Genomic DNA, 23,400 nt, shown 5'->3' with positions numbered 1-23,400 from the left:
AACCACATTCAGGTCTCGAAAATTGCGCGCATTTAGACGATCAGCGCAATCCTGGCTAATCTGGACGCATTTCTATAGCTTTGGAACTCTCCAATACCTGTTGGTTGTGGAGGTGTACAAAAATTGGTTTGGAACTTGCACCGCATTTCTTCGCGGGAAATTTTGCGGGATCGAACACATCGCTATCCGTAAACCGATCCATCTTAGCCATAGCTTTATTGAAAAAATCGCAAATTAGTCCGTGAAAAAAACACTTCAACTCATAATCTCACTCTCCGCGCCAAAAACACAATTCTCGTGCAACGCAAATCGTTTCAAGTACCCACACACACGTTAGTGCGCACGCGCCCAGGTAGAATGAATCCGGATTGGGTATCCATTTGGGTTTAGACGACGCTATTGATCCTGATGTATCCAGATTAAAACTACTGCGATCGATAGTTTTATTTCAATCCGGATCATTTTGCATTTAGACGAGAAAAATTTAAACCGCAATCGGATTCAATCGGATCGCATGTGGTTTTTTTCATGTCGTCTAAATGGCCCGACCCTATTGTCAGATAGCATCATTTTTTTCAAATGAGGCAAGGATTTTATGTTTTGAGCGCATGTTTGACCACAAGCTACCAACTAGATCAATTGCCTTCTATTGATGACCACATCGAGTCATTATTTGAGGGATGTAACCTGAACAAGTCTACTTGGGCCCAAAAGTATTCTCCGCTGGAAAGATTGTTGCGGTTAAATTCATATTCTGCGATTTCATTTCTGCAGGCTGATTGTGGCAAAATTATGGCTTGGTCAGATTTTTGCCCAAGTAGTGGATATCTAACCAAAGCAGAAGATGTGAACGATTTTCATGAATGCTGTGGCTTTCCTCAACAAAAGGGCCTGTGGAGAATAATCGAATAAGAAAAAGACAAACCGAACACCAATGAGATTCCTGCCCTGATGAGTTCCAATGAATCGAGTTTCCATAAAATTCCAGTGGGTCGCCAAGTGTTCTGAATGAGTGTCCATGTGGTCCTTAAAAGAATTCTTCAGGAAGTTCTTGGTCTTGGTATGTAACACAAAGGTTCCATTCACAGATCTCTTTCACGACGTGGACGCCAGATTTGTTTGCCTCGGTTCACAGCTTGACACGGTTCGATAGGCTCATATCAAATGAAGACATCAGAATTTTTTCTTAGCAAGCATCAAAGTGCTGTAGTTCTGAAATTGATAAACACAAAAAGCTTGACACGGTTCAATAGGCTCATATCGAATGAAGACATCAGAATTTTTTCTCAGCAAGCATCAAAGTGCTGTGGTTCTGAAACTGATAAACACAACATCAGAACAAAGTTCAGCAATTCTTGGGCAATGTTTTCTTCATGCTTGATTCTATCCAGCCTCCAATTACCATTCCTATTACTAGGAATTTTAGCGCACAAAGGCACAGTTGCAATTAAGTGCCAATGTAGTTGCATGGACCCTTTTACACCAGGCAGAGGAAGTCATTGCGGGCCCAAAAAAAACTTAATATAGGCACAACGAACAAAAGATCATGTGGTGTGCGACCATGTGGTCTTTTGTTTGCTGCTTGTTTTTTTGTGGCCGACAGTGGCTTCCTCCGCCTACTGTGAGGGCCTCTATTGGAAAACGCTTTCCCCACAGACCTACAACAACAACTGAATCGAAACAATACTCGGATATTGTAACCAAAAGCCTCCCTTGAAAAAACGCCCTCAGAAAATTATTTAATTTATTTTTTTCTCCATTAGAAGTGAACGATGTACTGATGAAACCTGATACAATCAAAGCAAGTGGTTCAGACAATTTGTCTCCTAGGGTTCTACAGGCCTGTTCCCCAGCAGGCTCTTGTAGTTTCATGTTTAATGTGTCAATGCAGAGTGGTCTATTGCCTTCTGACCGGAAGTTAAGTAATGTACAGTGGAACCTCCCTTAGCAGACAGGTTTGGTCCCAAATTGGTTGTTTCCATTCAATTTGACCTCTAATCAGGACACCCCTCTTTTAAGGACAGCATTGGTCAGTCCCAAGGGTGTCCTTGATAGAGAGGTTCTACTGTAGTTCCTGTTCACAAAAAAGGTGACAAGCAACATATAATGAATTATAGACCAATATCTCTCTTTCTTACCAATTGTATCAAAAGTAATGGAAAGATGTGTATATAAAAATATCTACGCAATATTACACCCCTTGATTCATCAGTCACAGCACAGATTTCGTAAGAATCGCTTGACTGCCATACAGCTAACCAGCGCGCAACAATTCATCGGTAAAATACTTGATGATGGTGGCCAGGTCAATTGCATTTATCTAGACTTTTCAAAGGCATTCGATTCTGTGCCTCATAGACTGTTATTACATAAACTCCAGATGTATGGTTTTCATGGAAGACTTTATCGTTGGTTATCATCTTATTTAAAAGGCCGAAAACAACGTGTTGTACTCAATGGTTCTGTATCACCTTTGTTAGATGTAACCTCTGGGGTGCCTCAGGGGTCCATTTTAGGACCCCTTTTGTTCCTTTTATATGTTAATGACATACCTGATATTGTCAATGATAAATCATATGTCGATCTTTTTGAGGACGATTCAAAATTATACAGAGCTATCATGTCCAAAAGCGACTGCTTTCAACTTTAGGATGACTTGGGATCTCTGTTTCATTGGGCCGAACGAACGAACGGGGAATGCCAAGGCAAGGCTAGACCTTTTGCTTCGTAAACATAGTAGACTGTTTGAGGACAGTTATGATGGTATGAAGGGTCATGAAGCTCACATTAGGGTAAAACCCGATGCTGCACCTGTCTTCCATAAGCCGCGAAACTGTCCATACGCCATTCGCGATAGGGTTGAGTTGGAGCTGGATAAACTGGAAAAAAATGGCGTAATGAAGAAGATCGATAGATCTGATTGGGCAAGCCCAATTGTTGTAGTCCCAAAAGCGGACGGGTCCGTCCGAATCTGTGGGGATTACAAGGTCAGTGTCAATGGTGCAGTGGAAGACGAGCAAACCACCCTTCCTACCACCCAAGATTTGTACCAACAGTTGTCAGGCTCAAAGGTATTTTCAAAGCTGGACCTTTCGCATGCTTATGCGCAGCTTAATGTTGACCAACAAAGTAGGAAATATCTTACCACCCCCCCCCCCCTTTAGACCTTCGGCTGCAATTGGTGGGTCGTTGGCGGGATAAGTTTGCAAGTTCACCAGCACTGGAATTGTAAGTTGGATTTTAATTTTGTTGGGAGCTTTGGATTATTATTATCCGGGTTGTTAACTGTTGCTAATCACAAAAGTACAATGTAGGCCAAAATATTCCTGTGTTCTGAATGAAATAAATGTTTGCCTGGCCCGCCCGCCCGGCATCACGTAATTTGTGAGGACGCAGCCCGTCATCTTTTTCCCGGTTCACGTCGGTTCATATCATCCTCGGTTCATATCATCGCGTCGGGTGATCGATCAATGATCATCGGTCAGTAATGACCTAGGTTTGAACGTAATTTATTTCGGTTTATTTGCTGCAAAACCTAGGTCATCAAGGCTATAGATTTGAGGTACGAACCACGTAATACACGAGGCGATTATCGGTTTCTGGCCGGTTCCTTATGGGTCCGTAAGCTGCCAAAACCGATACATACTTCTGGACCTGGCTGTATCTATGTACTCTTAACAATATCCTTGATTTTTCAATTAAATCTGACAAATATGGTCGCCATCTTAAAAATTCAACAAAGTCCTGTTACTCTTAAACTGTTGAACAGATATCACCCAATTTCCATGTAACAGGGTTCATACACATACCAAGATATTTTTAAAAAGTATATTTCAGGAATATATGGGTATGTTTTTCAAGAGTTTTCAAGGGTAAATCTCACCTAAAATTACTATAATGTACTGGGGGTTGGGGATAGTTTTGAGTGTTGAGAATGAGAGGTCCAGCGGGTAGGTTGTCCAGTCTCATGCAAAAAAGAAACTCCGAAAGGTTACCAGGACAGGTCCAGCAAGGACAAAACCATCACCAGAGACAATTTCCATTTCCTGTGGAAATGTCATTTTATTAGTTCATACCTACCCAGGTCAGACTTTTGCATGTGTATTCTTATCAGACACACCGGAGGAAAAATTATTCAATTCATAATAGCAAAAAGATTAGCTAGTTAACGTAGCTACACCTAGGCGGCGCCCCAATACAGCCTCTGCCTCGTGTGAGCCGCCATCACTAGTACTTATTACTCGAGCGCATCGAGTAAGTCCCGTTGCTGTGGGGACAGGCAGGGCGGGTAGTCTGACCTGGGTAGGTATGAACTAATAAAATGACATTTCAACAGGAAATGGATATTTTATGTCGTTCATACTCTACCCAGGTCAGACTTTTCAGTGTTAGACAAATCCAACAAATGATAGGAGCCCTTGGCTCCCAAACTGAAAAATTTTAGGAGCCAACCAAGTTATCATATTTTAGTCGCCATGGCTCCGATCTTCAAGAAAATTCAGGGGCCAATTTCCTTTATTTCATTTCAAAGTGAAGGTCCAGGGGTTGACAAATTTTTTGGAGGCTGGTTGCCCTGTCGGGCAACCAGCCTTTTAAATTTTCATATTTTTGGTTGCCCAGACCCTCTTGGTGGTTGCCCAAGAAAAATAATCGATTTTGAGAGAGAATGCTGTTTTTCTTCAATTTATTCATTTGAAACTAACATCAAGTAACAGTACACCAATAAGTTTATTTTAGTCTTGAATAAAAGCTTGCAAGATATTGCCACTGGAAAACAAAGTTTAGCAACTCTACTCCGCTTTGACGGGAACATGTGCGTCAGAAACTGGCGCCAAAATCTTCCTATTACATATTGTGACATCATCTTTTATTCACAAACAGAGCTAGACCAAGAGAAATCAATATAAAAGCAGATGTCACCAAGACCAGTCAAAACCATGTGCGTTTTGTAGGCTGTTTTACGCTAATCTGACTTGTGAATATTGTGCGTTTTCCAATCATCCTTTACTAAACGCTGTCTTGTCTCCTCGTATGCCTTCTTGGCATCTTTTGGAAGGGCCTGGGGTGTTTCTGCCGATCGCTTGCGTGCTGTGGCAGGTGGTAATGCGGGAGTGCGGTTTCCAAAATGGTCCAGTTGCCTCGACATTTTGGAGCAGACGACAGATGCGCACTGAGTAACTGCGCATTTTGACAATCGTTTCAGTGGGAGTAAATTAGAACAACCACCGATGATGAATTGCGCCACACCTGCGGACATTCTATTTGCCTCCCACTGTCAAAGAACCTTGTTCCCGCTGCTGATACGCAATGCAGTAGACCACTCATTCACCGTACTTCAAAAGCGCTGGGGACTAGGATAACTTGGATCCAAACAATGTATTTCACTATATCATGTACAATCAGTAAAATGCGCGGAACACATGCATGCTATGGCGGCGCGGCGAGTAAACTGGTATTTTAAAACATATTTGTATCGCCAGAAAACGCATACTTTTTTCATTTTAAGTGCCAAGACCGTATTTCTACTCGCCTTTGGCGAATTGGCGAGCGGATTTGTCAACCCCTGCTTTTGCATCGAATACCAACAACCTAGGAAGGAGGGTAAACGGTGACTTACCATGTTGCGAAGTGAACTGTCTCCAGAACCGCATAGCAGAACCCATCGGGTGAGACCAAGGGAACCCAGAAAAATAAGCATGGGGGCAACCCGGGCTAATGGCCAAAAGACCCTTTGAGAAAAACAAAGGAGAGCCTAACTGGGGAATCCACCCCTCCTAGAGTAGGGGAAAAAAAACACACATGGTAAATGTTCAGCACATTTGGTCAAGAGGCACACTGTGGAATTACAAGAAATGCTGCGATTCAAAATAGGGGGAACCCAAAAATGGGACCCACGGAATAACTCCCAAGACTGGCAAGAGTCCTAGGCGGCTTAACCCCAAGACATCCGGATGGGGCGAATGCGCAGGCATGACAGCCCGGACAAATGTCTATGTCCCCCCCTTTTTGGAAACTCAGGGGGGCGGAAGACACCCGGAGAGAGAGAGAAATTCGATGAGTGGACTAGGCAGGAAACACCTAGACCACGTGCTGAGCTGTGACAATTGGACCGAGAGACAGCATACCGTCTGTTAACGTGAAACAATCGCGCCTATAATACTGGGAGAAAGTGGAGTGGGAACTCCACGTAGCCACATCTAACACCTCGTTTAGCACCACTCCCTTATACTCAGCCCAAGAAGTAGAGATGGCACTAATCTTGTGGGCCGTTACGGCGCCCAGGCGGCGAAGCTCTGGAGAAATGAAATGGCCAGGGCCATTGTGCTCACCTCATGTGGTGGAAAGATTGATAAAGAGCATGGTATTGTGTCATGTAGTGTTAGGTTTGATGTAGGTCCAAGCAATTACAATTTCCCCAAAATGGCCAATTTACAGTACATTCGACCTCTGTGACTTTGAAAAGTAGGTCAAATCAAAGAAGACCCGGGTGACTCATTGAATGGTTGTTAGAATTAGATGTACCTATGATATAAAATTGGTGCCAATCGGGCAAGTCATTACTAGGAATATTAATGGCATTTTGAAGAATTTAGGATTTGGCCCCCTCCCTGGAGGCCAAACGGCAAATCAGATCGCACCAAACTTCGGTACCTGAGATCACCTGACCAAGGGGTACATGTGTACTTAATTTGTGATCAATAGTCATTGCAGTTAAGAAACGTGCCATAGTTACGGCCTGACGGCCAATTTACGCCATTTGACCTCTGTGACCTTGACAAGAAGGTCAAATTAAAAACCTGTGTGACATATACTGTATGGTGGTTAGATGTACCCATGATATCAATTTGGTGGCAATCGGGCAAGAAGTTAAGGAATAATCACATTTTTAAGGTTTTTGGATTTTGCCCCCTGGTGGTCAAGTGGTGAATCATATTGGACCAAACTTCGGTCCCCGAGATCACCTGACTAAGGGGTAAATGTGTACCAAATTTGGTATCAATAGTCATTGCAGTTTAGAAACGTGCCATCGTTACATCCTAACGGCCAATTTACACCATTTGACCTCTGTGACCTTGAAAAGGAGGTCAAATCAAAAACCCGGAGGATATATGATGCACCTTTGCTAGAAGTACCTACCATATTTTTTTCAAAATTTCCCTGACTACTATTAAGGGAGATATTGCATATTTTCACTTTTAACGTTTGGCCCCCTGGTGGCCAAACCATGAAACGAATCGGACCGAAACTTGGTCTCCAAGGTGTCATTACATAAGGGTACATGTGTACCAAGTTTCAACTCAATAGCTCTAACAGTTACGAAACGTGCCCTGCTAACGGACGACGGACGACGACGGCGACGACGACGACGACGACGACGACGACGGACGACGGACGACGGACGCCACGGTATGGGATAAGCTCACCTCTGCTAAGAGGTGAGCTAATGAGAGTCATAGAATAGGCCAACCAGATGGTGGCCAGTAACCACCTAGTGACCGTAGCAGCAGCTATCTCCCTAGTAAACCCCTCTCGATAAGACACAAAGAGGCGCTTGCTGCCGAGGCAAATGGCAGGCTCCTTGGTCTTATCAAAATAGAACTTCAAGGCCTGAACCGGGCAGAGACTTCAGTCCAGAAGATCCCTAGAGACCGTAGCAGACGTCAAAATTCTGTTTCCGACGTATACTGCAGCACTCCATGGCATGGTACCTGCATGGTGATCCCAGTTTTTCTCAACTCCATAGACATCCTATCAATAATCATCAAGGTTCATATAAAACAGAAGAATAAGGTATAAGCAAACAACAATTTGAATGATAGAATTTTACTCAAACTTTCAACTAACAAGTTGTTCTCCGAGCAACGGTTCGTAATAAGCTCGTAAGGTTGGAAGCACTTGTGTGTAAAAGGGATGCTCAGTCAGCATAAGCACGCTTTTGCAGTTAGGAAACCTGCCATAGTTACACTCCAAACAAAAAAGGTTATGTGATGTATCCTTGCATGGAGTACCTGCCATAAAAATATCATCGAAAGCATGTCACTAATAAGCTAGATATTGCACTTTTTACCTTTTTTAGTTTTGGCCCCTTGGTGGCCAAGTCAAGAATCACATCAGACCGAAATTCCATGTCAGAGGTTACATGACGTAGGGAGTCGCGTGTACCAAATTTCAACTTTCAGCTTTAGCAGTTAAGAAACGAGCCATATAGTTACACTCAAACGTACAATTTATACCATTTCACCTTGTGACCTTGAAAATTAGGTCAAATCAATGAAAAGGCCAGGGGCCATTGTGCTCACCGGTATTTAGGTAACGACTTAATTGACAATGAATGTTTCTTGAGACATGACCGAAGAAGACTCTGAGGTACTACTAGTATCTGTATCCTAATCATAGGGCACTTCATCTGTCCATGTGGAAGTCCTTATCTTAGGCCAACCTTACCTTTGGGATAATGTGCAACAAATATGAACTTAATTGTCATTGCAGTTAAGAAAAATGCCATAGTTAGGCCACCAAACAGCAAATTCACGGCATTTTACCTCTATGACCTTGAAAAGTAGGTCAAATCAAAAACCTGTATAAGATGTAATGTATCCTTGCTAGGAGTAACAACCATAACAACTTTATTGAATACGAATCACTAATGAGTGAGATATCACACTTCCTATGTTTTCACTTTTTGCCCCTGATGTCCAAGTCGAGAAACAGATCAGACCAAACATCAGTGTCAGAGGTTACCTGACCTAGGGAGTCTTGTGTACAAAGTTTCAAGCCCATATCCCTAGCAGTTATGAAACGTGCCACAGTTACGCTCAAAGGCCAATTTACGCCATTTGACCTCTATGACCTTGAAAAATAGATCAAATCGAAAACCTCTATCATATGTGATGCATCCTGGCTGGGAGTACCTACCATCAAAATTTCATTAAAAACAAATCACTGACTAGACATAACGCGATTCGAGTGAATCGCAATGTATGCCCCCGCTGAGTGGGCATATTTTTAATGTTGGGTAGGTTGAAGGAAATGAATTTAAGTGCTTATACTGGTAGTAATCTGCTTACTGTATTTAGGTGCATTTTAGCGCACTGCACGCGCTAATTGAGGGTGCAGTTAAATTCAATTATAAGCGCAGTTTAAGCGCAGTGCGCTAATAATTGAACAAAAATGTTCTTGATGTGCGTGTTGATTGGTGGCAGGAGAGGGGTCATTCCACCTGGAATGAACAGCAGTTGTGTGTTTTGCTGCTTAAAAGTGTCTTTCTCTTCGTCTTTCATGTGGCAGTGCGCGGTATTCAGAGTTAACATGCTAGAGTACTAGCGGGGTAAAACATGGAAGCATGCAGCACGGGACTGTGACAGTTTGTTCACGTATTCTTCCAGCATGTTATTAGAAGTCATGCAGCCTCCCTTCGATGCAGTGACGATGACGTCTCCGAAAAATATTAGCACATGCGTTTATAATCGGGCAAAGTGAAGGCTGAAAATATACCCTAATACAAGCGATTTTTGTTTATAAGCGCATGTGCTAAAATGCGCATAAATACGGTATGTAGTGTGACAAGTTTTCATCAACCAGTCATGAAACATTGAAAGGACTGATGATGGGCATCGTAAGTTGGGTTTGGAGAGTACCTTTGGAGACAGTGGTCATGGTGAAAACCGTGTCCTTGTTGCAGTAATCAGCCATGAAAGAACTGATTATGAGCACTGTAACTGGTGTTCTGAGAGCAGCTCTGGAGGTGGTTACAGTGGAAAGAAGTGTCCTTGGTGGAGTAATCAGCCTTAAAGCGGTGATTGGCAACGTAATCGGTGTTCGGAGAGCAGCTGTGGATCAAGGCAGTCGTCACAGTGGAAACGGTTTGCTTGTTACAACTCTTGGGCATTCGTCCGCCATTGCTTTACATGGAAGAAGCCGAATTTGTGGGTTGGTGTGTTGGGCTGAGGTGGGAGTTGAGGAACATCAATTGGATGGGTATCGTAGCTGGTGTTCTGGTAGCAGCTGTGGAGGCAATGGTCGAAGTGGAGGAGTTGCTTCCAAGGGATGCCAAGTGGCCACTCTATTACTGATTGAACGTATAGTAGACTGGGTTGTGGTAGCTGTAGTATGTTCTGCACACTCCTGCATGAATTTCATCAGGATGCGACTTGATATAGATGTGATCTAACAGTGTGCAGTTGAGTGTTGTAGGTTCCTTGATGAGTTGTTGAAATGAATGGAGGGGGTGTTCCGGCACTTGAAGACGTTCTTTGAGTAGGTTGTAGTTGAAATCTCCGCCGATCACAGTATGCAATGGAGATGGAATGGTTCTCGGGTTAAACTGTTATAGGGCGGAATGCAAAAATCAAGTTTGTGGCCTGGCGGCCATCTTGGATTTTGGGTCAGGCCCAAAATCAATAGGGCACCTCCCCTTCACTAGAACATCACACCACAGAAGTTTCAGGTTTATCACTCACTCGGTTCTCAAGTTATGGGGCGGAATAAAAAAACAAAGATGGCCGCCTGGCGGCCATGATGGATTTTAGGTCGGGCCCAAAATCAATAGCGCACCTCCCCTACACTAGAGCATCACACCACAGAAGTTTCAGGTTTATCACTCGCTCGGTTCTCAAGTTATGGGGCAGAATGCGAAAAGCAAAGATGGCCGCCTAGCGGCCATGATGGATTTTAGTTCGGGCCCAGAATCGATAGGGCACCTCCCCTACACCAGAGCATCACACCACAGAAGTTTCAGGTTTATCACTCACTCAGTTCTATCGTTAGGCGTCGGAATGCAAAAAACCAATATGGTGGCCTGGTGGCCATCTTGGATTTGGGCTTTGGCCCAAAATCAATAGGGAACCTTCGAGACCCTAGGCCTTCACACCATAAAAATTTCAAGTCTACCGGACAAGCGGTTCCTGAGTTATAGAGCGGAATAGAGTGCGGACGCGGAAACCAGCCAAGAACATTATGCCCCCATCTCAACTTCGTTGAGCGGGGGCATAATAAGTGAGATATCACACTTTTTGTGTTTTCAGCTTTGCCCCTGGTGGCCCAGTAAAGAATCAGATCAGACCAAAATTGGCTGTCAAAGGTCTGACCTAGGGGGTCATGCATAAAAACTTCCAAGCTCATAGCCCTACCAGTTAACCCTTTCACTGCCGGCAGCTTCTAATTTTTAGCTACCTCACCTGCCGGTAGGTTTCTTTGTTTTAACATGATTTTGAGTATGGATATTTCTCCACCCTGTAGAGAGAAAGCCTCTGGAGATAGAGCAAAACAATGTATATACAAGTTGTTCAGTGTTGCCTACTCTTCAAAATGGGTCCATAATTTGCCCTAATTTGCATACCGCCATCTTGAATTTATAATGAGGACGACAATTTTTTTGAAAAAACTATGTAATTGGCAAAACACAATATACACACTCTCATTATCGCTAATTTGTTCATCATTTACATCAAAGTCAGGATCTAAATCATCATCATCATCGACGCACTCCTCACCAGAGTCCGAATCGTTCACTATATCCAGCTCATCAAGGACCTCAGACACAGTCAGTTTCTTGGTCATTTTGGCTTCAAATTACTCGATAAACTTCCAAACATCGAAATATAAAACCATCCGCCATGTTTTGCTGAACCATCTATACTACCGCGCCATCTATCAAACTTTATGCTAACCACGCTCAATAACGAAATTTCAATGGTTTTATAGTGTGTGGATAATTGTCGCAGAAGTGCGCCTCCGGCAGTAAAGGGAATAATATTGATTGTCGCAGAAGTGCGCCTTCGGCAGTGAAAGGGTTAAGAAACGTGTCACAGTTACACTCAAATGGCAAATTAATGCCATTTGACCTATGTGACCTTGAAAAGTAGGAGGTGGGGAGAGGGGGGGATATAGTAATTATATAGTTAGGATGATGCCATCATGGCAGTTGACCCAATAGACGCTGACAAAGTATAGAAAATAGGTGGGGAGAATGTGGGAAGGAAACTAAACACAACAAACAGGAGAAGGTATTTTGCCCGGAGATATGCATAATGATCCCAATACCCAAGTGTAGGATTTGAATTCAAAAAGACCTTCGCCAAACTTCGTCCTGAATAGTTTGAGGGTAGCGCATGCGTTTGAGTTAGTGCGCATGCGCTTTCTACAGAAAATTGAAATGGCTTGTGATGTGTTGTGTTGTGGTTTCACGCAAGGATTTTGTCATGGAAACGGGGAAATAAGATATTGAGACCAATGTACTTTCAAGATTACCGCATTATTAATGGGACCAGACCGTTTACATCCTCCCACACGCCACGACATTGACGAAGTCGTTGTCGAAACAGGCAGCCCTGGACCGATCATGTTGGTGCGCATGCGTACTACGGAAAAGTTAGCACACTCGAAATCTTTTGCGGACTTTTGCCAGTTCAAAGCACGACTTCTTTGCGGAAAGAGAAAAATAATCTCTGGCAGCGATGCAGATTGTTGTTTAATGCATTTCGATTCGCCCCAGGGTATCGTCACACTTTGATTCGCCCCTGTTTTGACGAAATCTCCAACCGAACAGCGGCTACTCTGCGTAAAAATCATCGGTCCCCTGTATTGTTTTGGAAAAAGAAAATCTCTCCCCAGGTAAATTGCTGTGCATAGGCGTAGCCTATACGAATCCTCGCATGCAAAAATTTCACCTGGGCGAGGTGGTTTTCTGATTCCGGGTCAACTTTTTTCATTGACGGTATAAACATACTCTCTTACCATCTCCCTATCACTTGTAGTACTTCATTTCGGAATGAGTTTACAATCCCCGATCACACCCCAAAAAAAGGTCATCGGTTGACTAACGAGGCACCACTGTTCAATGGATTTATAGTTGAATGCGATCAAACTACGTCATTTCCGATCGGGGATTGTAAATTTTAACCCTTACTTTTTTTTAAACATGGCGCAGGCACCTTAAATGGAGACAGTTCAGCTTAAAATAACAGCCCAAACACATGGAAATAGCCAGGTTAAATATGAACAGCATCTTCTGCGAAATTTCCGGAATGTTGTATATCATATGCTTACCATTTTGTTTATGTCTGAATGAATTCACTCCGACTTTTTTGTTCCAATGGTGCAGATAAACGCCTCTTCAAATCAAACTCACAGACATACATGGACGAGGACATTTTCAATTCCACCGCGGCTTGGGCCAAACTCGCACAGTACCGAAATTTGTAAGCAACGAAATCAGCGCCTCTAGTGTCAAGATTGGCCGGGAATTTGCCGAGGTCACATGACAGACAAAAATATATTCGAATTCGAGAAACTTGCATAAACTATCAAACACCTTGTTGGTCGCCGAGTATTTTGCAAGCTTGCTCAGGATGTTTTTTGCTTCTTGTTAGTTTTAACTTAGTGTTTTAGCAACCTCATTCTGAGCGTACAGAAAGATGCTCTACATCTTTCCGTGCCGATCTTGACACTCGAGGCGCGGATTTAGTTCGTCGGCGAGTAGGCCTACACATGGTACAGGCGGGAGGCCAGATGATCAACGATGCGAGTCAATGTATTGCGCATGTACTGAATTGAAATAATATCATTGTTTACGATCGCCTGCCAGAGCATGCTCCGCACAAAACAGTGAACTCTTCACTGTCTCCATTTTCCACTTACACAGTAGACAGTTCACAGTTGGCCAGATGCTTTCGCCGTCTATTATCCGCTTCTTGAATTAACAATGAGTGGGCCCATACGTGAGACAAAAAGTTACCAGATTGTGACTCGTGGCTGTGAATGATAGGACCCCGACCCCTGATCACTGCCAAACTTTATATGTGAGACAAAAAATTCCTGATTGTGACTTACGGCTTGGAATGATGGGACCCCGACCCATGACCACTGCCAAACTTTATATGTGAGACAAAAAGTTACCAGATTGTGACTCGTGGCTGTGAATGATAGGACCCCGACCCATGATCACTGCCAAACTTCATACGTGAGACAAAAAGTTACCAGATTGTGACTCGTGGCTGGGAATGATAGGACCCCGACCCCTGATCACTGCCAAACTTTATATGTGAGACAAAAAGTTACCTGATTGTGACTTACGGCTGGGAATGATGGGACCCCGACCCATGACCACTGCCAAACTTCATACGTGATACAAAAAGTTACCAGATTGTGACTCGCGGCTGGGAATGATAGGACCCCGACCCATGATCACTGCCAAACTTCATACGTGAGACAAAAAGTTACCAGATTGTGACTCGTGGCTGGGAATGATAGGAGCCCGACCCCTGATCACTGCCAAACTTCATACGTGAGACAAAAAGTTACCAGATTGTGACTCGCGGCTGTGAATGATAGGACCCCGACTCATGATCACTGCCAAACTTTATATGTGAGACAAAAAGTTCCCAGATTGTGTCTCGTGGCTGTGAATGATAGGACCCCGACCCATGATCACTGCCAAACTTCATACGTGAGACAAAAAGTTACCAGATTGTGACTCGTGGCTGGGAATGATAGGACCCCGACCCATGATCATTGCCAAAATTCAGACTTGAGACAAAAATTTACCAGACTGTGACTGGCAGCTGGGAATGAGAGGACCTAACCACCCCAACCCCTCATACTCCTGGCACATAGGGGAAAAAGGTCTCTTATTGTGACATGTTGTTGGAAATGATACCGCCTGTAGCCGCCCATCCTCACTGCTAAAATGAAATAAAAGAGTCAAAATTTCAAATTCAAATTGATTTATTGATTTATCATCTATTCGGCTACAGTCAAAAACTATATATATAGTACAAATTAAAAACACGTGGTCATTCAACAATATTCCAGATTATCATACCTCATTAGTATGTGAGCCAATCACGTCGCGTCATTCACGACCACGTGCCATGCGATAATTTTGACTATTCCACGGCATTATTCCACGGCTGACGTCATCGATGACGCGATATTGCAAATGACGGCCATTAAGATTTCGACGAAATCGGCGATAAAAAACAGCATATTTACGGCGTTTTAAGCCAGGAAGTTGCACAGTGATACTGTCAGGGTCTTGAATTACACCCACAAAGTAGGTAGGTTGCATTGGGTGGGACTGTTACATCCACGAACAGAAAGTACAAGGCATTCAAGTTGGGCCTGGACTCGCTTCAAACAAACATCGTCTGCTAATGTAAACACACACTGGCTACAGTACATAATGTACACGTCTTGGCTCCATACATGATTTGCGTATCCGCCGATTAAAAATCACTTTGACAGTGGTTTGGGTCGCTGTGCAAAACCTGCTGGGCCGATTTCTTCAAGGTTTGGTTTAAAGCCTCGTGAAATAATTTTTGACCTGACAAATAATTTTGACTATTCTATGGCTTGACATGCAATATTTATATAATATTCAATGGTATTCTTCGTTGCGCAGAGAATGTGCGCAAAAGCAAACACACAGTAGAATGTTCACTGTTTAATGCGATATCGACAACAGTGAAATGCTCTGCTGTGGTATAGTAGAGAGTACGTTGCGCCTGCACATGTGTTGAAATACCACGTGTCATTGCCTTTTTCTCTATTAATTTAGGCTGCGGTAAACATAACCACGTGCTATTTCTTGGCAGATGCATTCATGACGGAGTGTCTAATCATTTTCATCCTATCAATTCAAATTACATTAGGCCCGTAGGGTCAAGTAAATGATGTCTGCTAAGTATATCATTAATCATAATCTGGGGGGAGGGTGGGAGGGTATGGCAAGCCAAAACGGAATTTATTCAAGACTGTGGAATTATTCAAGAAAATGTTCAAGACCAAAATATGTTCAATCCTGAATCAAATATTGTCAACCTTGAATCAAATATTGTCAATTACCTTGAATCAAATATGTCCAACCCTTGAACATTTTCAAAACATGAATACAAAAAGTTGTAAAATCTCATATATGAAAATATAATGCATTCTTGAATACTTTTGTTCAACCTTGAATCAAATATTGTCAACCTTGAATGAAATATATTCAAGACGCACGTGACTATATCCAAGATGCACGTGACCACGAAATTGATGACGTAGAACCCATGGTACTTCTGATGCGTTGCGGAGGTCGAATTCTTCGCACGAGGTTTAATGAGTTTTTTACAAAACTAAACAGACACACGACTGACAGTGACAGAAGAATCCTTATAATGGACTAGGAGAAGCTAAATTTACTGGCTCATGCCAGTAATTTCGAAGATCTCGTGCGGGATCTTCGAAATTCTGCGACAGATGCTCCCTCAGAAATGAGGGAGCTTGAGCAGTTGCCATTTGTATAGGATTGTATTTTGAGGGTTTATAATGTTTGCCATGCATGCCACTACCGGTAATTCAATCATGTCATGAAGCGCAATGCATCAGAAGTACAATGGGTTCTACGTCATCAATTTCGTGGTCACGTGCGTCTTGGATATGGTCACGTGCGCCTTGAATATATTTCATTCAAGGTTGACAATATGTGATTCAAGGTTGAACAAAAGTATTCAAGAATGCATTATATTTTCATATATGAGATTTTACAACTTTTTGTATTCATGTTTGAAAATGTTGAACGGTTGGACATATTTGATTCAAGGTTGACAATATTTGATTGAGGATTGAACATATTTTGGTCTTGAACATATATTTAACTTCTTGAATAGTAATTCCACAGTCTTGAATAAATTCCGCTTTGGCTTGCCATAGGAGGGTAATTGAGTCCCACTGTACTCCCAGTGCCAATCTAGTTGTATTCTCACGAAAACGTACATTTTGTCTTGGCTATATCTCGAAGGTTTACTTTCTTCCTAACTTCTGTCTGGAGGTAACCCATCTGCAGATGGTAGAACGGCAACACCATTTATCTCTCAAGTTCTCTGATCCTTGTCAACTTCTAGCTGGTTTTGTGTCAGTCCTGTTACAGCCACATGCCTTCAAATCCTTTATATACCCTTTGCGTACTCAACATACTTTGTGGTGGTCAATCTCGTAGATTCTTATTATCTTATTCTCAGCAGTCAATAAATCATTCACGATTAGGGAAAACCCACCATTCTTCTCTGACTTCGACAACTCGCACCATGTCGGTCGAGTTTACTTTATGTGACTAATACTACACCTGCTTCTAGAATTCCGCCATAACATCGACTCGGATCGTTGATGATATGAGGTTTCTAATGCCTCCTTGAGTATTGGGGGGGGGGGGGGGGGGGGGGAGGGTCAACCTAGCTGAAAAGTTAACCAATTTCTATGAGTGTCTCAGGCTCAATTAGGGTCACTATCAAAGAATATGAACGTCTTCCGCGCTCGTTGTGGTGGGTGTGGTAAGGAGGGGATAAATAAATGGACCCCCAAAATAGGCTAGACTAGCTCATTTAGAAACCTGTTGCAAAATGTTTCAGCACTTTGCTTTCCTCGCTTTCGTTTTCTGAAGGAAAGTTTCGCACTTTTGTATGTTTCACTCTTTCCAGGCTCCCATTCAAATTCAATTGTGCAAAGTTTAGATAGAAAAGAGACTTACTCTGTGTACAATAAATTTCTCACTTGTCATCGTTCACGCAGGGTGGGGGGAGGGGTTGGGGGGTGATGATTATGTGCGTCTGGTAGGGGTAACCCACACAAAAGGTCTGGCATTGGTTTTTCTTGAAACGTGAGGATGTTATGTTGAACATTTTGCAACAGGTTTCGTGCGATTGGCATGGTTAGTAAATGAGCTAGTCTAGCTTAGATCTGGGGTGGGGCGATTAGGGACGTTTGGTGGGGGTTACCCCACCCGCTCAAAATGATGACGATGATCAATCTTGATACATGTAAATATGTTGAACATTTTGCAACAGGTTTCGTGCGGTTAGTAAAGCCGAATCGGTAGATGTCGTCCTGGGTATACCCCTAAACTAAAAGTTACCCAGTTTGAAATTCGCGCACTTTTGAAACCCGGTCGACGAGGTTCTTGAAAACGGTACTTTAGCGTTTTGCAGGCAAAAATAGATTTCATGACTCGGGTGAGAGACCCGTTTGTTTTCCTTGGACATGTTGGAGTTAGCCCAGCTGTCAATACAAGTACATTGGTCGAAACACACAAAAGATAGGGCTCTTCCATCAGTGGGAGGTACGGTCCGCGACTGGCTTTTCTTTCAGAGGGAGATGGTGATATGAATTTATACAAGGCGTTTCGAAAAAAAATTGAGTTACTACTATTATAGTATATGTTTGTCATGATCATCATGGAAAAGGATCGCCTGCCCCCCCTTAGCCCACAAGAAACCTTTTTATGCACATTAGTTTTTTTTTACTCCCAGATCAGAAATTCGAAAAGAATTATAAGGGACACTAAAGACTAGGGCGGACAAGTTAAAGTTACAGAACGTCCCCAATAGGGATCTCTCGCACCTCACAGTATGTCTAAACAATTCAAGCTTTCACAAGAAATATATTTAATGCTGAATCTAACCTGTCCCAGTGCCCTAATACTCTCTATGTTAGTCACCTGCAGATGGCCAATTTAACCCCCATGCTCCTGCCTATAGTCCCCCTTTAAAAGATTTTTCCCTGCTTAGGTACTCCAGAGCACTGGACTTTCCTCAACCCCTCACCCATGCATGTTTTTGATGACATAATGGACTACAAAGGATTCTACTGCTTGGGATGATATTACCTTTTCGAATTACATCTTTATCCCTCTACATGGATGTGATACAAATAAAGTGGAACTTCCCTTTGCTGAAACAACTCTACTTACAGACACACCCTCTATTAATGACACAGCATGTCATGATGTGGCCCCAAGTTGGTCCTTTCCAGCAAATTTGAACTGTTTAATTAGGACTTTCAATTAAGGACAGCATTTGCCAGTCCAAAGGTTGTCCTTTCTACTGTTAGTAGTGAATTACTTAATTGTCTTATTGCTGTAAGACTAATCAAATGTTTTTGACTAATGAAATGTTTTTGATTAGTCTTATAGCAATAAGACAATTATTTTTCGACTAATGAATTTTTTTTAAATCCCCTTGATTTGTTTTTTTTTTTAGAAATTAGGCTCTCTGCAAAGTTCTTCGCATTGGATGGTTGCTTTCTCAAGCAAATTTTACGGCTAAGCCAATAGGAACACTTTAAGGCGGGGCTGTAGCAGGCAAGCAAATTTAAAGGCTAAGCCAATAGGTACACTTTAAGGGGGGGGGGGGCTGTAGCAGGGGTGCAGAAAGTTTTATGCATTCCTTTACAAGAGACTTTTCCTATATATTTTTACTTGTTCAGGAGTCTTAAAATCCTATCCTCAAGACAGAGCCAGTCACATGCTCCTCCCCTTGCAGAATCTTTTCAATTTCATTGTATGATGAATGCTTGCCTCTTCTGCAATGGAAGTGTCGACAGTGATAAAGAGGATAATATCACCACTCATGGTTATTCTTGTATGCCATAGCACTTGCAGCTGATCAGCAGACTATGAAATAAGAGTTTCGCGAATTTGTCTAAAGAAAGAGCATAAACGTCAAAATTCCCGCAGGAAGAAGGACGTCACATGACACACATGTGATCAAATAGTTGATACATACTAGATTTAGTGCAAATCGATGGCTGCGGCCAACTAAAAAATCCTGGAAGGTGCTGTTTTGATGGGAAAAAATAGGGTTTTTAAAACCAAATAGCCAGGCACCGATCTTCCAAAATTAGCGAAGGTTTCAAAACAGTCTCCCAAGTATGGGGCAATCTCTTCATCATCATAATGGAATTTGGAGGCCTGGTTACAGATTTTACAAGTTCGAGACCTGTACGTAGGACCTAAAACTCACATAGGTCCCCATAGACATAGGTTTTTGGGGTCAAGCTATCCATTGCAGCCATCAGTTTCAATGTAAGATAGGCCAATGCAGTGAAATCCAAGATGGCCACCAATACCTGTAGGGCTCCATTCCTCTGCAACCAATTCAGCTAGGAGGTTGATGTTGGTGTCTCGACATAGGTTTTTGGGGTCAAGCTATCCATTGCAGCCATTTGTTTCAATGTCAGATGAGCCAATGCAGTGAAATCAAAGATGGCCGCCAATACCTATAGGGGCTCTGTAACTCTGCAACCAATTCAGCTAGGAGGTTGATGTTGGTGTCTAGACATAGGTTTTTGGGTCAAGCCATCCATTGCAGCCATCAGTTTCAATGTAAGATGAGCCAATGCAGTGAAATCCAAGATGGCCGCCAATACCTGTAGGACTCCGTACCTCTGCAACCATTTCAGCTTGGAGGTTGATGTTGGTGTCTGGACCTAGGTTTTTGGGGTCAAGCTATCCATTGCAGCCAGCAGTTTCAATGTAAAGATAGGCCAATGCAGTGAAATCCAAGATGGCCACCAATACCTGTTGGACTCCGTACCTCTGCAACCATTTCAGCTAGGAGGTTGATGTTCGTGTCTAGACATAGGTTTTTGGGGTCAAGCTATCCATTGCAGCCATCAGTTTCAATGTGAGATAGGCCAATGCAGTGAGATCCAAGATGGCCGCCAATACTTGTAGGGCTCCGTACCTCTGCAACCAATTCAGCTAGGTGGTTGATGTTGGTGTCTAGAGATAGATTTTTGGGTTCAAGCTATCCATTGCAGCCATTTGTTTCAATGTAAGATGAGCCAATGCAGTGAAATCATCTGAGTAATTTTTACAGCCGCACCTGATTAGTTGAGAGCCATTCAGCGGGATGGGACGTAGCTGTACGAGTTACAGCGGCAGCCACAGACTTTGCACGGCTGAAGGATGGGGCGGGCCTCCGGGATTGTTTCAAAGTATGTTTTGTGTTGCTTATATCTGGAAGAGAAGGTTACACTTCTGTCATTTTGTTAAAATTGGCATCCTGGACTTTTCGGGCTATCTGGGAGTGGCGCAGTAGATGAGACTGTACGTCTGAGATCACCAGTTTGATTCTAAGTCGGACTACAAACCTGTGAGTACAGAAGCATGGCATCTCTGGGCCAACCAGCTTGCAGTCGATACCAGTCGGTGGAGAATACCAGCTGACATACAGGCGGTTCTTTTGACGCTGAAATTATAACACCCAAATAAAAATATGTTGTGATATAGAATTTGACTTCGAGCAGATAAATTTTGCTTCCTTAAGGCCAGTGCTGAACTGGAACGAAAGGTTGGCAGTCCGACAGATTGACTGCTGTAAACTGAGAATCTGAGATACTGTTAACTGGGTAATGTTCAAAACATTAAACTCGCTAATACATGTTTTTCTTTTTATTGTTTACAAAGAGTTCTTAGATGATATAAATGAAAACCAGCAGAGTTCTATGCCTACCATTGGCAGAACTCTTCTCTGGTAGTCTTCAAAGTCCTCAGGTGACATCATGACACCCCCATCATCATCGCCAACAATTCTGAAAAGATTCAAAACGTGTGATTTGGATGGTACGGAAGTTAAAAGAAAACATCCAGCAAACAAGTGATTTTTCATCGCTGTGACCTGTGATTTTAGTAAATCGTCACAATCTTGGATGAGTGTTTGTGTGTCTCACTTTGAGACAGTCCGAGTCTGGATGCGTGTTTGAGTGTCACACTTGGAGACAGAGTCACAATCTGGACCAGTGTCTGTGTGTTTCACTTGGAGACAGTCACAATCTGGACGAGGGTTTGCTGGTGTCTTTCTTGGACTGGAGACAATCTTGGATAAGTGTTTTGTTTGTCTCACTTGGAGACAGTCACAGTATTGAACTCGCTCCTTTGAACATATAAGTTAGTGGCATTTTTGATGACACACCCTGTAGGCCTATTATCCACTCAGATCCAGATGATTTTTTGGGGCACACACTGTAGAAATGAAATGGTCCAGGGACCATGTGCTCACCTGTGTCAAAGGGGAGGCTATGGAGTCAGTGATTCTGACATTGGTAAAGCTGTATATATCAGGAGGAGGAGGGGAGGAGGTGGGGTCAGGGGTGGGGTCAGGGGTGGGGTCAGGGGTAGGGCCAGGGGTGGGGTCAGGGGTAGGGTCAGGGGTAGGGTCAGGGGTGGGGTCAGGGGTGGGGTCAGGGGTAGGGTCAGGGGTGGGGTCAGGGGTGGGGTCAGGGGTGGGGTCAGGGGTGGGTGGGTCGGGGGGGGATGAAAAGGGGCAGGTGAGCCAAAAAATGAATGCGGAGGATATATGATGTAACACTGCAAGAAGTACCTGCCATATTTTATTCAAATTTTTCAGACGTAGGCGAGTAATCGCATATTTTCATTGTTGACCTTTGGCCCCCTATTGGCCAAACCGTAAATCGTATGACGCCACGATTCAGTCTCTGAGTAAAGGTCACCCAAGGGTATATATGTACCAAGTTTGAGTTCAATAGCCTCAGCGGTTACAAAACGTGCCACCATTGACTAACAGCGGTGCCATCGGCGAACTTTGACCTATCTTACCTTGAAAATTAGGTCAAATCAAAAACCCGGAGGATATGTGATGTCCCATTAGTAGAAGTACCTACCATATTTTTTTCAAATTTTTCGGACCAGTAATAAGGGAGAAAACGCATTTCTTCATTTTTTACCTTTGGCCCCCTGGTGGCCAAACCGTGAAACATATGAGACCGCATTTTGGTCTCTGAGTAGTGGTCACCAAGGGGTACATGTGTACTAAGTTTCAGTTCAGTGGCTTTAGCGGTAACAAAACGTGCCACCCATGTCTAACGACGACGGACGACGACGGACGCTGCGTGATGGTAAAGGCTCACAGGTGAGCCAAAAACACATCATTTTGACAGCAGATTTCAAGTCAATTAAAACCTACCTTCTGTATTCCAGATAGGCATTAACGTGTGCCCCCGCATCGGGGCCAACCGTCCTTGTGACATCTTGGACGGATTGAATTACGCAAACTATATTATTTGCGGAAAATGTCACTTTGTTTACACAGCACCAAAGACAACCGGTGTCTCAGGTCACCGATGGGTGGCGCTGTTTATTTGTAAACAAAAGCACGTGACACAAATTTTAATTTACCACGTGCTAGCCAAATACCATTTGGCCCACCGTCGCCCAAGCCAATTTGCAATGCAATAGAGTATGGACCGCTAAATAACAATAGCCTTGGAGGTTGTTAATCTAAATTGAATATCAGTTGCCGCACCTATATTTCGATGAAAGGGTACAAGGAAGGCCTCCCATATCATCAAGCCTCAGGGAATAGGTTTACAGTCAAATTTATAATTTTGATAATTTCTTTAATGAGTTTATTGCTCTTGAACAATGGAAAGAAGAACAGTCAATCTCATTACATGTAGATACATTCCAAAGTCACGACGTTTCCTTACCGATTTTACAGTAATAGTACCAGCAACAGGCAGCTTGACTGTGCTGCCAGCTATTAAAAGATAGGTAGTCTTGCTCTAACCACACTTCCCAATCAGTGCGTTGCGAATTCGAGCATTGTCCGAGACTAGCATCACTGC

At 43.1% G+C, this 23,400-nt stretch overlaps 1 long non-coding RNA gene across 2 annotated transcripts; it reads right to left on the bottom strand.

Annotated features, from left to right (window-relative positions):
• Positions 1-20,487: 20,487 nt before the first annotated feature.
• LOC135501879 (uncharacterized) lies at positions 20,488-22,803 on the bottom strand. Of its 2 annotated transcripts, none has more exons than XR_010449661.1 (4): positions 22,740-22,803; positions 21,270-21,348; positions 20,908-21,005; positions 20,488-20,500 (listed from the first exon to the last, which is right to left on the bottom strand). It is a non-coding gene; the product is annotated as an uncharacterized LOC135501879 (long non-coding RNA). The 2 variants fall into 2 exon arrangements; XR_010449660.1 differs by lacking the exon at positions 20,488-20,500 and adding an exon at positions 20,719-20,773.
• Positions 22,804-23,400: the final 597 nt, after the last annotated feature.

Source organism: Lineus longissimus, chromosome 17, assembly GCF_910592395.1.
Source record: "Lineus longissimus chromosome 17, tnLinLong1.2, whole genome shotgun sequence".
NCBI lineage: Eukaryota > Metazoa > Nemertea > Pilidiophora > Heteronemertea > Lineidae > Lineus > Lineus longissimus.
The sequence above is the reverse complement of the archived record's forward strand: the minus strand, read 5'-3'. Positions and strand labels throughout refer to the sequence as shown.